This window comes from Scyliorhinus canicula, chromosome 18, assembly GCF_902713615.1.
Source record: "Scyliorhinus canicula chromosome 18, sScyCan1.1, whole genome shotgun sequence".
Taxonomy (NCBI): domain Eukaryota; kingdom Metazoa; phylum Chordata; class Chondrichthyes; order Carcharhiniformes; family Scyliorhinidae; genus Scyliorhinus; species Scyliorhinus canicula.
The window spans coordinates 19,878,669-19,898,744 of record NC_052163.1 but is presented as its reverse complement, the minus strand read 5'-3'; the positions used below and the strand labels follow the sequence as shown (position 1 = coordinate 19,898,744).

Sequence of the window (20,076 nt, the reverse complement as noted above, 5' to 3'; positions counted from 1 at the left end):
AAAAGCAGCAGTTCTTGGTCACGATGTGACTTCATCTGGGAACTTTACAGAAAAGTTAGAGGAAAGCTACTTCTCTGACATCCAAGTGATTGGGCAGCTACTTGTCATTTGATGTATACTTTCATTATCGGTTATTACAAACTAACTCCAACCATGCAGCCAATGCAACCTAGCATGGTCACTTTTTCTAAAAAGAGATAGAACAGTAAGGGTGCAAAATCCTTGTTTATAGGATTTTACCTGGAGGGGAGCTGGAGCAATTAAGCACGTGACCTAATTATGATGTTCTATTATGTTTCAACTGGACTGTCTCTGTTGTCGTTTTGTATTGGACCCCCTGAGTTAAGGCCTGACCTAGTTCCAAATGGGGTGTGACTCTATTCACCAGTGAGCTTCACTTAGCGTCATTCCAGGCTAATGTCAAGTCCCAAGTGCAGGTTTACAGCTTTTGCGTTGTTTCTTTGCAGTGAAGCTACGGCTTAAAGAAGCAAGAAAGACTTGCATTTATGTAACAGCTTTCAATATCTCAGTATATCCCAATGTACATCATGACAAATGAATTACTTTATGAAGTGCCATCACTGCTATCATATCAATGTGTCATAGCCATGAAGTAAATTCAGTACAAGTTGCAATATCGATAGTGTAATAATTCCCAGGCTCAAGTGCATTTGAAGAACAACTTTTATTTCATATATTGCTACTTTTTTTGAAGGGGTCAGGTCGGGCTCTGTGGAGGTGTTTTGTGGGATAAAAAAAACATTGAGCAGGCTCAAAGAAGATGGACCTCGCTTGAGGCTAATAACATAGAACATACAGTGCAGAAGGAGGCCATTCAGCCCATCAGGTCTGCACTGACCCACTTAAGCCCTCACTTCCCCCCTATCCGCGTAACCAATAACTCCTCCTAACCGTTTTGGTCACTAAGGGCAATTTAGCATGGCCAATCCACCTAGCCTGCACGTCTTTGGACTGTGGGAGGAAACCGGAGCACCCGGAGGAAACCCACGCAGACACAGGGAGAACATGCAGACTCTGCACAGACAGTGACCCAGCGGGGAATCGAACCTGGGACCCTGGCGCTGTGAAGCCACAGTGCTATCCACTTGTGTTACCGTGCTGCCTTAACCATTGAAAGGACAATGTACTGCGACAATATTGAGTGGGAGTAGGAAGCAAAATCGCTTATTGATTGCAGTAACAAGCTAATAGGCCCTCAAAAGTATAGCATGGTGTACATCACTAGAGGATGGAACTATTTTGTTTTATTAGAAATGTAATTAAACTGCTCTCTCATTGTAAATTTGATCCTCGAGATAGCTTGTAGTTCTGTTGATGTTGGTGCTGATAATTTGAAAAGAGCTGTAGGGGAATCCTGCTTGGCAGTCTGTGAGTCCAGATTGCAGTAGGATAATTACCCGTTGCTTAATGAAGGAAAATTGCTTAATTGTGTTAATTTGCACAATTTTCAGGCAGTGGACCAGAAAAATCCTTCTGAGCTTGTTACAATTTACTGATCTATAATTACACAGAACACAGTGAAAAATCAAGTGAATAATGAAAAGTTTTTCCAATTGTCTTTGTTACTTAATTCGCAATTAAGAGTGCTTATGTTGTTGTCGTGCATTGTGCATCTAAAACTCCAGTCTCATTTTCCTGGGAAAATGCTTTTTATTTAGCTCATATTTCTTTGATCCATAAGCATGGCAACTGATGTCACCTGATGATTCAAAAGTGATATTGACATTGTCAATAACTTTACTGCTTGCATTTGGCATCATTTTATTTGTTACTTCCACAGTCTGATTATCTGGGACAGTGCTGGAGTAAATGAGTGTACTGAAAATGCTAAGATGAGAAACTTTTTTATATCCTGCTTCGTGATAAATCTCAGAATTCTAATATGCACTCTCTTGTACACTTCTATGTTTCCAAAACCTTTGGGTCACTTTAAGGAGTCAGTTTTATTTATTCCCAATTGACCCCTTGATTGAGTGAGATAAGCCACTTCAGCAGAAGAAAAAAAATTGTTGTCTACCTAGCTGATAATAGTGCAATTTTACAGAGAAATTCACAACCAGCCCATCCTTCCCTTCTGATTGGAGTGAAATACACAACATCAATCAATTACTACAAGTGGACAAAGTGACAGGTCTCTGCTTGAAATGAAATAATTTACCTGTTCAATAATTTATGGATTTGGCAATGAAATCAAAATAAGAGATGTCTATTGCAGCACGGTAGCACAAGTGAATAGCACTGTGGCTTCACAGCGCCAGGGTCCCACGTTCGATTCCCTGCTGGGTCACTGTCTGTGCGGAGTCTGCACGTTCTCCCCGTGTCTGCGTTGATTTCCTCCGGGTGCTCCGCTTTCCTCCCACAGTCCAAAGATGTGCAGGTTAGGTGGATTGGCCATGCTAAATTGCCCTTAGTATCCAAAAAAGGTTAGGAGGGGTTATTGGGGTGGAAGTGAGGGCTTAATGTGGGCCGAAAGGCCTCCTTCTGCACTCTATGTTATATTTTGTTTTAGACGAAAAATTTCTGCAGGAGAGCATAATTACTGTGGTCAATGTTTTTGTCTTTGTTTTCACAGGAGAGGTTTTGGAATGTAAGTTAACACCTTTTATGAAATTCGCAGGAATGTTTCATGGTATGAATTTAAAACACATCATTAATGTTAGAGCAAAGGTTGTCGAGCTCACAGTTCCCCTTTTCCCCTTGGCTGTGACTATTTAATGACATAGTTTAAATGTTGGGTAAGATAGTAAACATTTAAAGTTTTACAAATTTTTAAATTGTGGTTTATGTTATTCTGAGTTGATTGTGTTGTGCCTCAGTGGCAAGCATGAAGATGTGCTGAATTTACAAAGAGCCAAATGACATTTGCATGCATGTGATCAGGTACTTATATTACTTAAAACAAAAGCTGCTCCAAGTATCATGATAGGAAGTGAAGATTACCCTGGGAAGTAAATACGACTACTTGGATTTTGTGAGTTAGACATTTGTTAGGAGTATATAATGGAATCTTTTCAACTCATCAGCTGTTTTCTTGAGCTCATGCTGGTCACAGTTTCTAAAACATCAGATGGCTTTGCTTTTCCACCTTTTTAGTGGTGCTTTAGAAAACAATTATAATAAAAATGATAATGAATGTGGAAACTTGCAGAGAATGAAGAGGATGAAGATTAATAGATAAAATGAAAGAGCACAAACCAATAGGAAGATACAGAGGTAGAAAAGAATTTCTTCACTTATCACATGAGTTAGAGCTGGTCGCCATGCACTTAACTTGGTGCAAAAATGAATTTGAATCGAACCCAAATAGCGTCCTGGCCAAAAAGTGACCTAAATCTCTTTGAGAAGGAAAAGGTTAACATCTGAACCGCATTTTTGGATTCTAGTTTAGTCATGACCTCAGTTCAGATTTTTTACAAGGTGCTTTCTAGATTTATTTCTCACAAATTCAATAAAAAGATTTCTCTGTTTAAAAATAATTAGTCTAGTTTCTTTAAAACCTTGTGTTAAAGTAAGCTGACCGACGATGGTGTTAGATATTCTTTATAAGGTTTGAGCTGTTCTTACCGGTGTTAATGAAATAATTTGTGAAATTAGTTCGAACGGTAGATGGCCAAATGTTCCTATTGCGTGACTCCACCACATTAACCTTCAGTGCACTTGTAAATCCTATCTGCTGCCCTAGCTCCGTGGCAATCAGCTCTTTTTGGAAGGTGGTGGTGGTTGGGGGGGGGGAGGGGGGGCAGTGTTGGGGGATGGCCAATGCAGAAACATGCATAATGTTTGATTGCAGTGTTGTAAATGTGCACATTCTAAGACAATTTCATTCAAAGAGGAGGTTCAGTGCTGGGATGAGTATCGACCTGATATCAGCCACAAGGGCCTTTCAGGATGTGGCTCCAGTGTGTCCAGAGATTGTTTGCAGCTTGTTCAGCTTTGGAAACTCCAGCCTGGGTCGGCCGAATTCCAACGCCACCTTTGCTTTTATGGTTGGCTTGTGTTAGAGTTGTGCTTGTCCGCATCGTGCCCAGATTCATCTCGACTGCTGTGGAAGGTGGTACAGGTACTGAAGATTTCTTGTGTAAGCTTTATAAAGTAGCCACCATGCAAACTTGTATTAAAATCACAAGTTGTGGGGTTTCATACCCCAACTTTGAAAAATTGGCTTATCTGTGTACTGCAACATTCTTTATCAAAATGTCAGTAAGTGAGAAATGTTAATGAATTGAATTTACTCATAAAATATAACAATAACTTATAACAGAGAAATGTAAAGAGAGAGAGCTCTTACCAAAGTAGAATGGAACATGTTTTTGATGCTGAAAGACCGGAGAATTCGGCAGCCGGTGGTAGGGCGGGATTCACGCCGCCCCCCCGGCGATTCTCCGACCTGGTGGGTGGTCAGAGAATCCCGCCCTGCCACTCCGATGGCGGCTGCTGAATTCTCCGCTGCCGGTTTTCGGGCGTGCATGGGGATCACGGCGCGCTGGTCGGGGGCCGTTGGCAGTGGCACCCCAGCAATTCTCTGGGTGCCAATGGGCCGAGAGGCTGCCCATTTTGGGCCAGTCCCACCGGCGTGAAATGGACATGGTCCCACATGGGGATCTGGCATCTACAGTGGCCTGGCCCGCGATCGGGGCCCACCAATCTGCGGGTGGGCCTGTGCCGTGGGGGCACTCTTTCCCTCCGCATCGGCCTCTATGGGGCTCGGCCATGGCTGGCGCGGAGAAGAACCGCCCTGCGCATGCGCAGGAACATGCCGGTGGTTCTGCGCATGTGCCAGAACACGCCGACCGTTCTACGCATGCGCGGGATCACGGCGGCCCTTCGGTGCGGGGCCAACCCCTCCGCACCGGTCTAGCCCCTGGATGTGCAGAGGATTCCACAACTTCTGGGTGGCCCGACGGTGGAGTGGTTCGCGCCGCTCTTGGAGCCGGAGTCGGGCCATCGCGCTAAGTGCGGGAGAATCCCGCCCAAGAATCTATTCACACAGTGGTGTTTATTGATTCTTCAGATTTAACCTGGCCTTTCATGACACTGATTATGTATCTGGCAGAGACAATATTGCTGTTTGAATTGGCATTTGATTTATTCTGTCAAAGTGTTCTGCTTCATAGGAATAGAGGTAAATAAAGATCCATTACTGAGACAACAACTACTCTTAGGCAGGGTAAGTAGAACTGCAAGTCTTCATTGGTTTTGCTCTGTTGCTGTTGTTCCCAGGAGAAGGTCAGTGGATGCCTCCCGGAACTTGTATTTGACAAAAGGAACTGAGCTACCATGTATTACAGCGAGAATAAGAGGTTGGCTCTGTTGAGTGGAAAAGTTTGTTCTAAGTTTGATCCTTAGTTAAGAGTTGAGCATCACCTGAATCTGCATATGATGGGTGGCATGGTAGCACAGTGGTTAACACTGTTGCTTCACAGCGCCAGGGTCCCAGGTTCGATTCCCGCTTGATTCACTGTCTGTGCGGAGTCTGCATGTCCTCCCCATGTCTGTGGGTTTCCTCCGGGTTTCCTCTCGGTTTCATCTTTCATTCTCACTCCGCAGTATAAATATTTCCCACTTTCTCTGTCTGTTATCTTTGACAAAGAGTCATCGGACTCAAAACGTTAGCTCTTTTCTCTCCCTACAGATGTTGCAAGACCTGCTGAAATTTTCCAGCATTTACTCTTTCGTTTCAGATACCAGCATCCGCAGTAATTTGCTTTTATCCTCCAGGTGCTCCAGTTTCCTCCCACGAGTCCTGAGAGACGTGCTGTTAGGTAATTTGGACATTCTGAATTCTCCCTCTGTGTACCCGAACAGGCGCCGGAGTGTGGCAACTGGGAGCTTTTCACAGTAACTTCATTGCAGTGTTAATATAAGCCTACTTGTGACAATAAAGATCATCATTATTATATAGAAGACAATTCACCTTAGTGCCAGTGGCTATCCACCAGATATTTTGTGCCACGTTAGTCAAGCAGTTTAAAAGGACAATATTTTGACCACTTGGTAACATCAGTGTACAGACATACACACAATTGACTTGTATTGAAAATATTGGTTTGGATTCTCCGGTCCCCCAGCCACGTGCAAGCGGGGGTGTACTGCCTGTGGGAAAAGTGAATCTCAACGGCCGGATGAATTCTGGCCGTTGTTTCTGGAAGTGTACCGTGAGGATGGCATGGCCTTGGGATAATACTCCATGAGGGAAGAGATCCAAATGAATGTGAACATCACATCATGTAAACCTTGGGAATGTAGCACTTATTTAAGTGCAGAATCAATTTATATTTCCAGACAAAATACACGGTATTCCATTTTATTTTGTGTGAATGAGCATTCTGTTCAAGTTTTACCCTGAGGGTTCATACCTCTGCTTATCACTGCCAGTTTCTCCTGCAGCACAGTGGACCTGTGCCACTGTACGTTTTATTGTGGATATTCCCATAATATGACAAGCAGGAGGATTTTATAATTCAGGATACAGGGTGGAGGTAATGATCCCACCAAATAGGAAGAAATTGCTTTACTGAAAAGAAATAGTGTGCTTTATTGAGCTGCTCTGGTACATTTTCTGAAGGCGATAATGGGGATGGCTACCAATCATCAGGTGTTTTTTCAATGAAAATGTGTGCTACAATATACAGTAAAAGCTTATGAAAATAACAAAAGCCAATAAATTTGCTACTTGGATTGCAGCTCAATGTGAAGAATACATTTTACATCTAAGAAATGCTTAAATCCTTCCACAGAGATATTCAGCAATCTGCACATGAAAACAAATATAATGGATAGTCTTGTATTCATTGGGTTTGTACGTCCTACATTTGCTTCATTGCCAAAAGATCTGCCATGAAAACAAACTTTTCGGAAGTGTAATACAATGTGTGGATGTCAGGATATAACTACAGATGGCACATTCATTGCTCAGATAATTACAAGTGTTGTTCAATAAGCATTAACCCTGTCACTTATCCTCGATTTGCGACCTTTTCCTCCAACTGACAATGTAAGACGTTGATGTCGGGTAGAATTCTCTCATGCCCAGTTGCCGGAGAGATTTGATGGCGGAGAGAATATGGCGGAAGCCCCAGAAACCGTTTTCACGCCGGTGTGAATTGACAGTGGTATATTTCACTGAATGCCCATTATGGTGGATCGTAAAACCAGCCAGAGGCCAGCATGGACCTCATTTGCATCCCATTGATGCAAGCAGTTGAAGGCCTGACCCCCCCCTCCCCACTCCCACTCCCCCCACCAACTTCTGCCAGCAGGTAAACATACTGGCATGAAACACGTCTGAAATGACGTGGTGCGTAAATGTCGAGACTCACCTGAACAATACCTGAAGGCAGCACACAATCCCGGACCCTGGAACACCAAAGTAGTGGGTTGGGGGAGCATCTGCAAGTGGAGCTTCCAGATATTGTGTCCTGGAGGAGGTCCCATCTTCCAGCCTCAGAAAGTTCCTGGAGATCCATCTGAAAATCACTTATTGTCATAAGTAGGCTTCAAATGAGGTTATGTGAAAAGCCCCTTGTCGCCACATTCCAGCGCCTGTTCGGTGAGGCTGGTATGGGAATTGAGCCGTGCTGCTGGCCTGCCTTGGTCTGCTTTAAAAGCCAGCTCTTTAGCCCTGTGCTAAACCAGCCCCTACTTCTTATTTCTCAAGAGGTCCATCTAGTTTCTTCAATAGTGCGCCAGTGGTGTTGGGTACTTTTTCAATATGGAATTCGATTAGGATGACTGACTACACGTCGCCCAGGCCTGTCCTTCCACTGAATATGGCATAAAGCCCCTGTGAGCATAATTAATGAGGTCGGGGCCAGATGATTTTGTGTGTTTTCCTGCCAACCTTCACCATGGAAAACACTCCACATTCCTGACACCACCAAGGCCCTTAGTTTTAAGATGGGAGAATTCCATCCTTAATGATATTCCATCCTGCACTAATTACCACTACCTGTTGTGTTGAGGTTGTTACTTAGGAAAATTGATAATTTGGACTTTGGCGAATTGAGATGTTCCATTGTGGTAAGAAACTCATGGGATGAATATATCAGATCAAGTGCGTTATTTTACTGAATAACTAAATATAACTCATAAATATGCAGCTTGCTTGTTTCTGTGGTACCAGCACCTTGAAAGTTATAGCAACAGATGATGATTTTTTTTTGGACTTTGATTTATATTGTTTCATTGTTGGGGCAGATAATATATACAGGATGTACTGAAGATTCATCTGACGCTTGGACGTTTAAAGAATGCTTAGCTAAATGTTTTCCTCATTTTTCTCTTCAGAAAAACATTCGCAGCTGTAAAAGCTTTGAGCTTTCCCCTCATTTCACTGCCCTCTTCACTCACATGACGCATTACATCACCGGCAGTGTATCTCGTTAACTGTTGTTATGCAGATGAGATGGCGCATGTGACCCGATTCGTATGCAGCAAGAAGTGACATTCCCACCAGGTTCGCAGCTCCCATTATTGTAGCCTTGGCTGAAATGCAGCGGAGTGAAATAAAGAGATTCCTATTAATTAGTGATGTGTTTCTTTGGCAGATGCGGCTTCTCTAGGACCAGCTGTCAGCTGTTCTTACAGTGGAAGGAAACTTCCAGCCTGGATGGAGGGAGCTAAAAGCAGCTCATCTGAATGCTTGATGTCCAGGCAATCGTAGGGATTACGAATCGTTAAAAAAGATGCTTTTGTTTGTGCTGTTGCATCGACGAGGAATGATAACACTTTGGTGACTTCATGACTGGACTGACCACTTTTTTAAAAATCCCCTGGAGAAGGAAGTTTTTCTGCAAGCCACAGGCAGATAAGGAATTTGTCCTCATTGAGCACATACACACACAGTCAAAAACATTGTGCAAAACATAAACCCAGCAAAGGCTGGAATATAGCTCGTACGTCTGCTGAGCTGGGATGGGGGGGACGGGTCTTTCAGCCTGAGATAGAATACAAGAATTGATCACCGCCATTCGTATTTGCTGTGTTACAACCTTTCCTTTCCCCTATTTTATCAATACTAGTTTGCATTTTTTTTGCTCCCATGAATTTTCATTTTGTGCTCTTGTTATTCTGTGGAAAAAAAGAAATACCTTGCATTTATATAACCCCCTTCATGATCTGAGGATGACCCAAAGTGCTTTTCAGCCAACGAAGTTGAATTGTAGTCACTTTTGTAATGTACAGAAACACAACAGCCAAAAATTGTACAGCAAGGACTGGCAAATAGTCAGATAAATGACCAAGTAATGGGGTTCGTTGGTGTAGCTGAGGAATAAATGTTGGCCAGTACACTAGGAGAACGTCTGCTCTTGTTTAAATGATGTCACGGGATCCTTTACATCCATTTTGGGGGCCAGGTAAGGCTTTGGTTTAACGGTTTACCCGAAAGTCAGGACTGAGGTGTCAGCATAAATTCTATGATCAAGTCTGTGGAGTGGGGCTTGACCTCATAACTTTCTGATACACAGCCTTGTATGCTGTGTTTAGCACAGGGCTCAAGAGCTGGCTTTTAAAGCAGACCAAGGCAGGCCAGCAGCACGGTTCAATTCCCGTACCAGCCTCCCCGAACAGGTGCCGGAATGGGGCGACTTAGGGGATTTTCACAGTAACTTCATTTGAAGCCTGCTTGTGACAATACGCGATTTTCATTTCATTTTTTCAAAGGCAAGAACATTACCACTGATCAAAGGCTCAGACCTTAAATCACCTTGCACATTTTCCAGTTTGAATCTTTGTGATGTTGAAATATCTTGTGCTGCCATCATCTCAAACCCATCCTTTTCCAACAATGTGGGACTTTTTACCCCCAATAATTTGCCCTTAATTCTTACAAGTTACAACGTGTTGAAATCCAAACTTGCCCTCATCTACCGACTGTTGCTCGAAGTACTTGCATTATGCTCTTTTCAACCTTTTACTTTGGATTGTGGCTCTTTACTTGAACTTAATGGGCGACTAAGCAAAACAAAATTAAATTCAATGCTACTAAACCTGGAGAAACTAAATTGTCTTGTGATGTGAGAAGTCTTAAAATGATATTGTTACCGTAAATCCGTATTGTACCCAGACTGCCAGTGTTCCATTTGCATCGGTGTACTGCATATTGACAGAATTTATATAAGTTCCTATTAATTACATAGATTAGAGAGCAATCATAAATCAATGGTGAGACTTGAGGCTGTATAATGGTATGTTTTTAGTGGTGAGGGAATACAGGACAATTCTCATGCACCTGCGATGTTAATGTTAAGTAGTCCTACTCCCTCATAAAGCCACATGTAAATGATGCCACCATTTATTTAGGAATCACAGCATGTGCACAATTCTAATAAATAACTCCACGTGTTACTCCTCAGTGGTGACCCTTTTCCTTTCCGTGATTACTGCTGTACAAGCTAATTATCAACACACCAGTGCTATCAGTACACCTCTCAAACATTTGGCCATTGTTTTTGGTTTTTGCCTGATTTGCACAGCCCCTGGAAACTTATAGAACAACCAAAACCTTTTCACACCAATTTAAAGTTTCCAAGTGCTAGTTTGTGCTTTGTCCGACAGAAGTAATAAAGAACATCAGCACACAGAGTGCACAGTGTCTTTACTCGAGAAGCAATAAAGTTTTACCTACGTCCAGAGCAGAGCAGCCATAAAATTACGATATTAATGTTCCCAGTGTGCTCAATGTAGCGATTGCAAAAACTCTGCTTATTGCAGGCAAGAGATTTTAAATGAAAAATGACCTGAGCATGTCAAATTCTATTGAGGGTTTTGTTAACCTCAGAACACAACAAATTGGGGGAAAAAAAACACTCATTTGATTTTAATCTCGCAGATCCCAACATATTGATACGTTTAAAGTTAAATGCAAAATTGACTTCCACTTTTTGCAAGGGGTGAGCAGAAATATTCATCTTGCACCGAAAGTTTAGGCACTTCCCTGTTGAGATAAGTGAATACACTTCACAATTACAGAACGTGGAGAGTCATCAACTTCATGCAGATATATGTGATAAACCATTTGGCTTTTCCCAAAGAACCACATTATATCCATTGTGCTACTGCGATATTTCAAAGAATTGGCCAATACACATCATCCCTGATAAGATTAGGAATGGGGGAATGAATCTGCTTCTCACTGATCGCTATAACAGACACCTACATACCTTTGACAACAACAATATAGGTGTATTCATGTACAGAACCATTCCAAGGTGCTTTAGAGGTGCAATAAGGAAAGAAAACTGACACTGATTCAAACAGCATGTTAGGAAGAGTTTTGAAGAGGAACTTCAAGTAATAGAGATACATGGAGTGGCAGAGATATTTGGGGAAGGAATTCTAATCAATTGGGCCTAGATACATGAGAGCATGGCCACCCATGGTAGGGCAAACAAAGTGGAGGATACACAAGGGGCCAGAGGAATGCAAAATTCATAGGAATAGGGTAAGTAGAGCTGGAGAAAGTTATAGAAATGTGGAGGGATTTAAACACAATTTGAGGCATTGGAGAATTGGGAGCCAGTAAGTGTCAGGAAGCTGGAGAGCGATGGATGAGAGGAACTTGGTACAGGACCACTCAGTGACTTGGTGACTTTAAGACAAAGATAGATAGGTTCTTGATTAATAAGGGGATCAGGGGTTATGGGGAGAAGGCAGGAGAATGGGGATGAGAAAAATATCAGCCATGATTGAATGGCGAAGCAGACCAGATGGGCCGAGTGGCCTAATTCTGCCCCCTATGTCTGATGGTCTTATAGTCTTTTAGACTGTCTAACCTGGCATATTCACCTGTGATGGTTTGGGAAGATCCGGTTATGTAAAAGATTCATGCAGTGGTGACCGTAACAGCTGTGGGGTGAGTTCTGCCTGTTGCTGAATTGGACAGCTAAGTATCCTGGAGCAGATGCCATAGCTCTATGGGTCTTCTGAATGAGGGTTGCTGAACGTAAGTCTCCTCTGAGATGCCCAAGACCAATCTTTTTGTAAGTCTGTGACCTTGGATAAGCGCCTGAGTTCATAATGACGCAAGCATACTTTGCTGAATTCATTTTTCTCCTCTGAATCTGGCTGTTTTTGGAACCTCCAAAGGAATCTCCGTCTCATTTCCAACCATCTTTTTCTTCTGCCAAACTCACTTATTCCGCAAAGTTTTTAACGAATTCGCTAAAACCAGCTGAAGGAACATTATGCACAAATGACGAATCAGTGCAGTTTGCATGCATGTTTGATTGAGGCATTTTGAAAGTAATTGCAAGACCACAGGTCTGCTGTTATTACAATGTTTCAGCATCAAGGGGCGGGATTTTACACTGGTTGGATTAATCCGGTCCCACACAAGTCAATGAACATTTGAACAGCACACTGCATTTTACAGCCCTGCCCCGCCGTGATGGGACTGTAAAATTCTGCCTGGGGTGTAAGTTTTACATTGCTTGTGACTGTTTCCTCGGTGTAAAAAACAATAATACTCCCAAGTTGATGCTTCAAGGAAAGAGGAAAGTTGAAGAAAATTTCTGGTTTATTGAGTACAACGTCTGTACAAAACTGATAATTGGAACTGATAGAATCCAGGTTGGCGAGAAACCACTGACAGTCCACACTACATTTAGTAATGTATATATTTAGTAATTGGCGTTAGTGATTTAGCATTAGGATGGCACTTTTTTTTAATAGAACGTTTCCTGTTCTGAGAATACTGGTGGTCATTGTTCTTAATTGGGCATTTGTTCTTTTTCTTCATTGGGTCTGAGAGTTCGCCTGTCACTTTCTTGTCAAAGAACAAACATTATGCAGAATTATTGCTGACAACAAGCTGATGTGGGATGTCTGCCCCCTTGTGCTTTGATGTCTTTTCTGTTTGACTGGACAAACAAAATGTTAGTGACTCTGCAGAAGTGGGTTTAAATTGGTATAAAAGCAGCAACATTTACTTAAAAATACATTAAATCCAGTTGAAATGGATCAAATTCATGCTAAAAATAAAATAAAAATGCCATTTGTACAAAATGAGAGACAAGGCCGAAAGGAGATGAGAAGAATGAGAGGTGTACTTATTGAAACGTATATAAATCTGAGGAGGCTTGAAAGGGTAGATGCTAAGAGGATGTTTCCCCCTTCTGTGCGAATCTAGAACTGAGGACACTGATTCAGAAAGGGCTCATTCATTTAAGATGGAGATAGACAGATTATTGAATGATAGGGGCGTCAAGCATTATGGGAGCAGGCAGGAAAGTGGAGTTGAAGCCAAGATCAGATCAGTAACGATCTTTTTGAATGGCGGGGCAAGCTACTCCTACCTCTTATGTTTCAATATCCTTATGTCTTGACTCCGGGCAATCATATATCACGGGTGATATACTGGATCATCTGTCCATTATACTTTTCTCCCAATTGGGAAAATTATCTCTGATCACATTTAATCACAATGCTCCCGATTCCTTATTCCTGCTATCTTCATTCCCTCTATCTAATCTAATCTTGAATGTTAACCTTTTTTTGCCTCAACCATTTATCTTGGAAGTGAATTCCACAGACGCAAAGCTCACTGTAAATGGGCGGCACGGTGGGGCAGTGGTTAGCACTGCTGCCTCACGGCACCGAGGACTTAATCCCGGCCCTGGGTAACAGTCCGTGTGGAGTTTGCACATTCTCCCCGTGTCTGCGTGGGTCTCAGCCCCACAACCCAAATGTGTGCAGGGTAGGTGGATTGGCCATGATAAATTGCCTCTTAATTTGAATTTCTTTTTTTTTTTAAACTCTCGTAAAGAGGTTTCCCTTACTATTGTAAACCGTTCATTTTTACTCTTCCAGTATGGCCTCGTGCTCCTAATGTCTCAACAGGAATCTCTTTTGAACTTACTCACCCTTTCATAATTTTGAGCACGTGTCTTCACGTAAACTGCATTATTCCGATAATAAACCCCTAATTTTATAACTGTTCATATCTATCCTTTCTTATGCTGGGCAGCATCATAGTAAGTTGTATTGCACACCTTCTAAAGCCGCACTATCCTTCCAAAAGTCTGGAGTTCAAGACAGATATTTTTCAATGTACTTTGTCATCAAATGAGCCTGCCATAAGAGCACTTTGAAATGGAATATTGTGACCCAACAGTAATTTGCGTGTTTGTAACTCATAATATGTCACCAAGCAGTAAGGGTGGAGAGCACAAAAAGAGAAACGTGAAACATATGGGGCAGGATTCTCTATCCCGCCAGACCCGTTTTCTAGCACAGTGCGCCCCCGTCGGCAGCGGGATCCTCTGTCCTGGTCGCCGGCCAATGGGGTTTCCAAATGTGGCTATCCCCTGCACCATGGGGAAATCCACGGGCGTGAGTACTTTGCCGGCGAAGCAGTGGCTCCCACCAAGGAGAATTCCACCCAGGTTATTTGAAACCAGGGATTCCTTACTACCTTGAAGCATACGAGCAGACAAATATTTGAATTAGGAGCAGGCGTAGGTCATTCTACCACTTGTGCCTGTTTCCCCATTCAATAAGATCTTGGCTGTTCTGATTGTGTTATCAACTCCACTTTCCTTCCTACCTCCTTTACCCTTTGTCTCTGCTGTCACTCAAGAATCTATCTAATTCAAAATATTCAATGACCCTGCTCGATGGTTCCCTGGGCAAGAGAGTTCCACAGGCTCATGACTTTCTGAGAGAAATATTCCCCTCATCTCCATCTTAAGTGGGAGACCCCTTGGCCGGGATTCTCCGACCCGGCGCCAGGTCGGAGAATCGGCGGGGGGCGCGAAAATCGTGCCACGCCACCCCGACGCCGGCCCGCCGATTCTCCGGGCCTCGACGGGCCGAGTGCCCGCCGAGTTTGGACGAGTCCCGCCGACGTGGGTTACATAGGTCCCACCCGGCAGGACCTCGGAGTTCTGGCTGCGGGGGCTGTCCTGGTGGGGGAACATGACGGGGGGGGATCCGACTCTTTGGCGGGGGGAGGGGGGGGGGTGGTCATGGTGGCCTGGCCCGCGATTGGGGCTTACCGATCGGTGGGAGGGCTACCTATTGGTGCCATACTAGTCCCTAGGAAAGGGTGAAAACCTGCCTCTTGAGGCCCGTTGATGCCGGAGTGGCTTGTGCCACTTTTCACGCCGGCGTCAGAACTTGGCCGCGGGATTGGAGAATCCCAGCCCTTATTTTTAAACCGTGATCCCCAGTTCTATTCTCTCCACAACATCCCTTCAAGCCAAATCCCCTCAGGATCTTTTGTTTGAATAAGATGACCTCTCATTCTTCTAAACTCCAATGGAAGCACACTTGTGAATGCTCCACTGACTAATATGAGTAAGCGTATCAGCTGAGGGGATTTGCTTCTTACTATCCCAGTTCATTTGGGTAAAGTGTTCTACTTCTGTGTTAATGGGACACAAACTTCTTCTGTTTGTAAGAGAAGTTGGGCTTCCCTGAAACCAGCCTTTCGAAGGTTTGAAACCAGGAACTCCATTTGTGGAGGTGTAGCTTCTGCCTCATGTTTCACCATACTTTAACGTAATATCTGTATTTGTTCCTTTATCATATTTTCACATTTTGCAAGCTTAAAGCTCACCGCATCCTCTGAGTAGATTGTTAGGCCTGATGTCAAGGAAGCCATTAACCTTTACCCTTGAGTTTCCTGTACACTTTTGGGATACTACTGCAATTTAACTATTATTTTTGAAAGGCAACTGCTAATTGATGGAAATACGTCTTTTCATTGTGATGGCTGTAAAAACATGTTGGATGAACAACTCGTTGGTTAATCGGGGTACATTATTGTCAAGCTTTGTGAAGGTGATAAACGAGGAGCGGGATTCTCCGCCGGCGGGATGCTCCATTTTGCCAGCAGCCCGGGGGGTTCCCAACAGCGTGGGGCTGCCCCATTGACCGGCCGGCGTAACAGAGCATCCCACCAGGCAGAAATGAGGCCCGGCGGGAGGGAGCACCCCCCCAAAATATGCAGTTATTCCTTCACGAGATGCTTATTATTCTGCGACATATGATCCTTCATGACCATTGCTGGGAAGAACGTGCATTTATTTAGCATGTTTCATCACTTCCCGGATGTCCCAAGACACTTCAACAACCACTGAAGCACTCTTGATGTGAAGTCCCCTCTTGTCATGTGGGAAACGTGACAGCCAATTTGTGCACAACAAGATCCCAAAAACAATAATGATGCAAATGACCACAGAGGGTTCCAGGTTTGATTCCCCACTGGGTCACTGTCTGTGCGGAGTCTGCACGTTCTCCCCGTGTCTGCGTGGGTTTCCTCCGGGTGCTCCGGTTTCCTCCCACAGTCCAAAGACGTGCAGGTTAGGTGGATTGGCCATGCTAAATTGCCCTTAGTGACCAAAAAGGTTAGGAGGGGTTATCGGGTTACGGGGATAGGGTGGAAGTGAGGGCTTGAGTGGGTCAGTACAGATTCGATGGGCCGAATGGCCTCCTTCTGCACTGTATGTTCTATGTTCTCCCTCCTTGCTACATAGCACCTGAGATGTTTGCTGGAATAAAAATAAAAGTGTTCTTTTTCTTGGAATTGTTCCTTGCCGTGTTTCTCTGCTTCTCAAATGAACACTTGTGCTTCTTTGCCCAGATAGACCGAACTCCATCTCCTTAACCCATTGTTTCTAACCCACCTTTGATTTATCCGATGTCTGACCTTCAAGTATTTACATTCAACAATTTCAATTCCAGCAGTAAAAATGCCACATTATATGGCAGTTAAAGACTGCATTATTTTTTATTTTAAAAAACAAGGATGTAATGTAATTTTCTTTGAATAAAACACAGATGACATGATTTTCATTCTTAATTGTGTTTGGTTTCAATTAAATGTTACAGTGCCTTTAGGGAAAAAACAATGTTTTATTCAGGTGCAAAGTGACCATTTGTAGCAATCTATAAAAGGTCTAAATCTGTACAGCACTGGTGGCATTATCAGTGTATTTTCTGAGATCACATATGCAAGAATGGCCCCACATTACAGCACGATTTAAAGTGTATTTTTCCTTACAAAACCATAATAGGGTTTTTGCTTTCTCTTTTTTTAACTGACAATAATGCGAGTGCCAATTGAGGTGGCACAGTGTTTAGCACTGCTGCCTCACAGTGCCAGAGACCCGGGTTCAATTCCGGCCTTGGGTGACTGTCTGCGTGGAGTTTGCACGTTCTCCTTATGTCTGCGTGGGTTTCCTGCGGGTGCTCCGGTTTCTTCCCGCAATCCAAAGATGTGCAGGTTAGGTGGGGTTACAGGGCAGAGGAGCAGGCCTGGTTGGGTCTTTCGGAGATTGTTCAATGGGCTGAATGGCTGCCTTCTGCACAGTAGGAATTCCAGGGTTCTATGGATGCGTGATCTTGGGTTCAGCATCGTGGGATATTTGTAGATAGACATATATGATATTGCTCATTGGTATTCAGAGCCTGGAATGCACTACCTGATCTGTACTGCAGTCACAGGGGCAGCTTAAATGGTACTTTGCTCAACACTGTCATACAGCAACTGTTCTGAAGCTGCAGCTCAGTTGGTAGCACTCTTAGTTCTGAGTTTGAATATTCCAGGTTTAAGTCCATTCCAGGACGTGAGCAAAGAAAATCAAAGCCAACACTCTGGTGCAGTGCTGAGGGAGTGCTGTGCTTCCAGCGGTGGTGTTTAGACATCAATCCGAGGTCCTATCTGCTCTCTCAGGTGATCTGAGAAGGTCCAATGGCACTATTCTGAGGAACAACAGTGGGGTTATCTCCAGTGTCCGCGCCAATATTTGTCCCTCAATCAATGTCACAAAAGCTATCTTGTCCACAAATTACCTGAAACATATCCTACATCACAAAAGTGACCACACTTAGAAAGTATTTAATTGGTCGTAAAGTGCTTTGGGACGTCTGGTGATTAAGAGAAGTGGGAGGTCCATGAGAGACTTTTTCCCCCACATTTTAATTTAGTCACAAGATGGGCACAAAGGGCACGATTTAGTCAAAAAATCAGTCTGTTCGAGGCAGAATTAGCAGGGTAAGCACCACGTGTGATTTGCTATCTAACGGCACTTTGTTGCTATTTGGGCCTCTGGTGGGGATCCCCCCTGCTGCCCCCTTCCCAAAGGCTGCACTTACCGTCGTGTAACAACCATCAGGAATCCCGGGAGAGGCTTTAAACCATGACTCGCTGATATTGCAAGATATAGATGCTGCACATTAATCAAAGGTAAAAAATGTTTGCGTGAGATGCTGTACAGATTTACACTGGTATACCTGACAAAGCCAATTGGGAAAATGTGGAAGGAGGGTTGTGCAAGGTGTGGGGGTGTGGGGGAGGGGGAGGGGGTGAGGAACAATGCAAGGCAGTGGGAAGACCGTGGGGAGGGGAATTGAACCCCAACAAGGCTGCATAAAAAGCTCACAAACAAAGGGCTTAAAGGGAGGCCACATTGATCACTGTAAGAAGTCTTACAACACCAGGTTAAAGTCCAACAGGTTTGTTTCAAACACGAGCTTTCGGAGCACGGCTCCTTCTTCACCTGAAGAAGGAGCCGTGCTCCGAAAGCTCGTGTTTGAAACAAACCTGTTGGACTTTAACCTGGTGTTGTAAGACTTCTTACTGTGCTCACCCCAGTCCAACGCCGGCATCTCCACATCATGGCTGACATTGATCACTGGAAGGGGATGCACAATGATTCCTGATGCAGTTGGTAGAGTTCCAAGTGGGGCATGGGCACCTCACACGGGGTGGGTTTAGGGGGAAGAGTGGCTGAATCGAGGAACAGACCATTTCTTGACGGTGCTAGCCTTTTCCCTCTTGGCTGCTGACATTCTACAAAGTCTGGTGAAGACAAGTGGGCTGGAGAGGGTGAGATGAGTGTGCTGGACTGGTGTTTAAATATGGCACTGGGACCTTTGAAGCCGTCAGCGCAAGGGAGCTGACAACCTGTGGCTAATCCATGTGAATTTACTAGAGACATTGCTGTTGTTGATTCCTCGACTCTGATTTGAATTCTTTGCTTGTCAGTCAAAATTACATATTTAAATAAAAAAACAATGTCAGTCAACAACCCAATAGAAAGCAGCCAGGTTTCTACACAGTGACAAACATATCACATGAGACAATCCCAAAAAGCAATGACAGAAGATAGAACGTATGTATACCAGAGGTCCTGTTTCATTGAAGACAGGATCACAGGCCATCAGAGCATTTGGACTGGGAGAAGAATTTGTGGGTTGTGATGGAAATGAATGTGGTTTTCAGTGGCCTTAACTCCACTGGAATTGAGCATATAAAGATGATGAAATATAAGTGCTGAGTTGGTGGGGTTGATGCTTTTGTCGATTGGTCCAAACAATAATTTTTTACTGCAATTGGGGGTTGGTCGAAATTAGCACACGTGAGCATGCAATCTGTTCGAAAAGTAGCAGCAGAAATGTCGTGCTCTGGGCATGCCGGCTTCTGTATTGCGTGTGAGCTATGAGATCGCCAAATGGTTACTGTGATTAATTTGTGAAGTTTTGTGTAATTGTAAAGTTTTGTTGAAAAAAGGCAAGTGGGTGAACCAGAGAGTCTTTGGAAGCAAGCCAAGGAAAGGCAGTCTTGCTTCTTGGAGTCGAAGGTTGAGCTGAAAAAAGGAGGGGGGGGGGGGGAATGTCAAGATTTGAGGGATCTGAAGAAATAATTTGTGACTAGAATGCTGTAATACATTTGGGACATGCAGTTTGCAAACTGAATTTGATTGAGCTATTGAGCAAGTAGACAATTAACTGTAATGTTCGCTTTGTACATTATGCAGCCAGAACAGGCCTAATCATGCATCGTTTTTCTCAATGGCATTATGGGAAAAATCGCCTCTCATAGGACAGAATTTCCCAGTGCTGCTGAGGCAGATTTGAAAGTGGGACTGGGAGAATACTTGCATATTAGAGTGTCGGGTTGGAGAACCAACATTTTCTTGTTTCATGGCAATCTTCCTGGAAGTGATGGAACAACAGAAACATCTCCCACGTGGCAGAGACAGGTAGTCAATAATTACCCATTAGGAGGTTAATGAGGGGACATGAAGGAATCTCCTGTCTTCACTCCTG

The 20,076-nt window shown here is 43.7% G+C and overlaps 1 long non-coding RNA gene across 2 annotated transcripts in view; it reads right to left on the bottom strand.

The window, feature by feature from the left end:
• The window catches only part of LOC119953441, a 55,141-nt gene that overhangs the window by 17,095 nt on the left and 17,970 nt on the right, over positions 1 to 20,076 (bottom strand). Inside the window, exon 3 of one of the 2 annotated variants that reach the window (XR_005458022.1) lies at positions 16,857 to 17,727. The exons of the other annotated variant lie outside the window; for it this stretch is intronic. This is a non-coding gene — a long non-coding RNA (uncharacterized LOC119953441). Of the gene's footprint in view, positions 1 to 16,856; positions 17,728 to 20,076 lie in introns of those variants that run through there. 2 annotated transcript variants of the gene reach the window in all.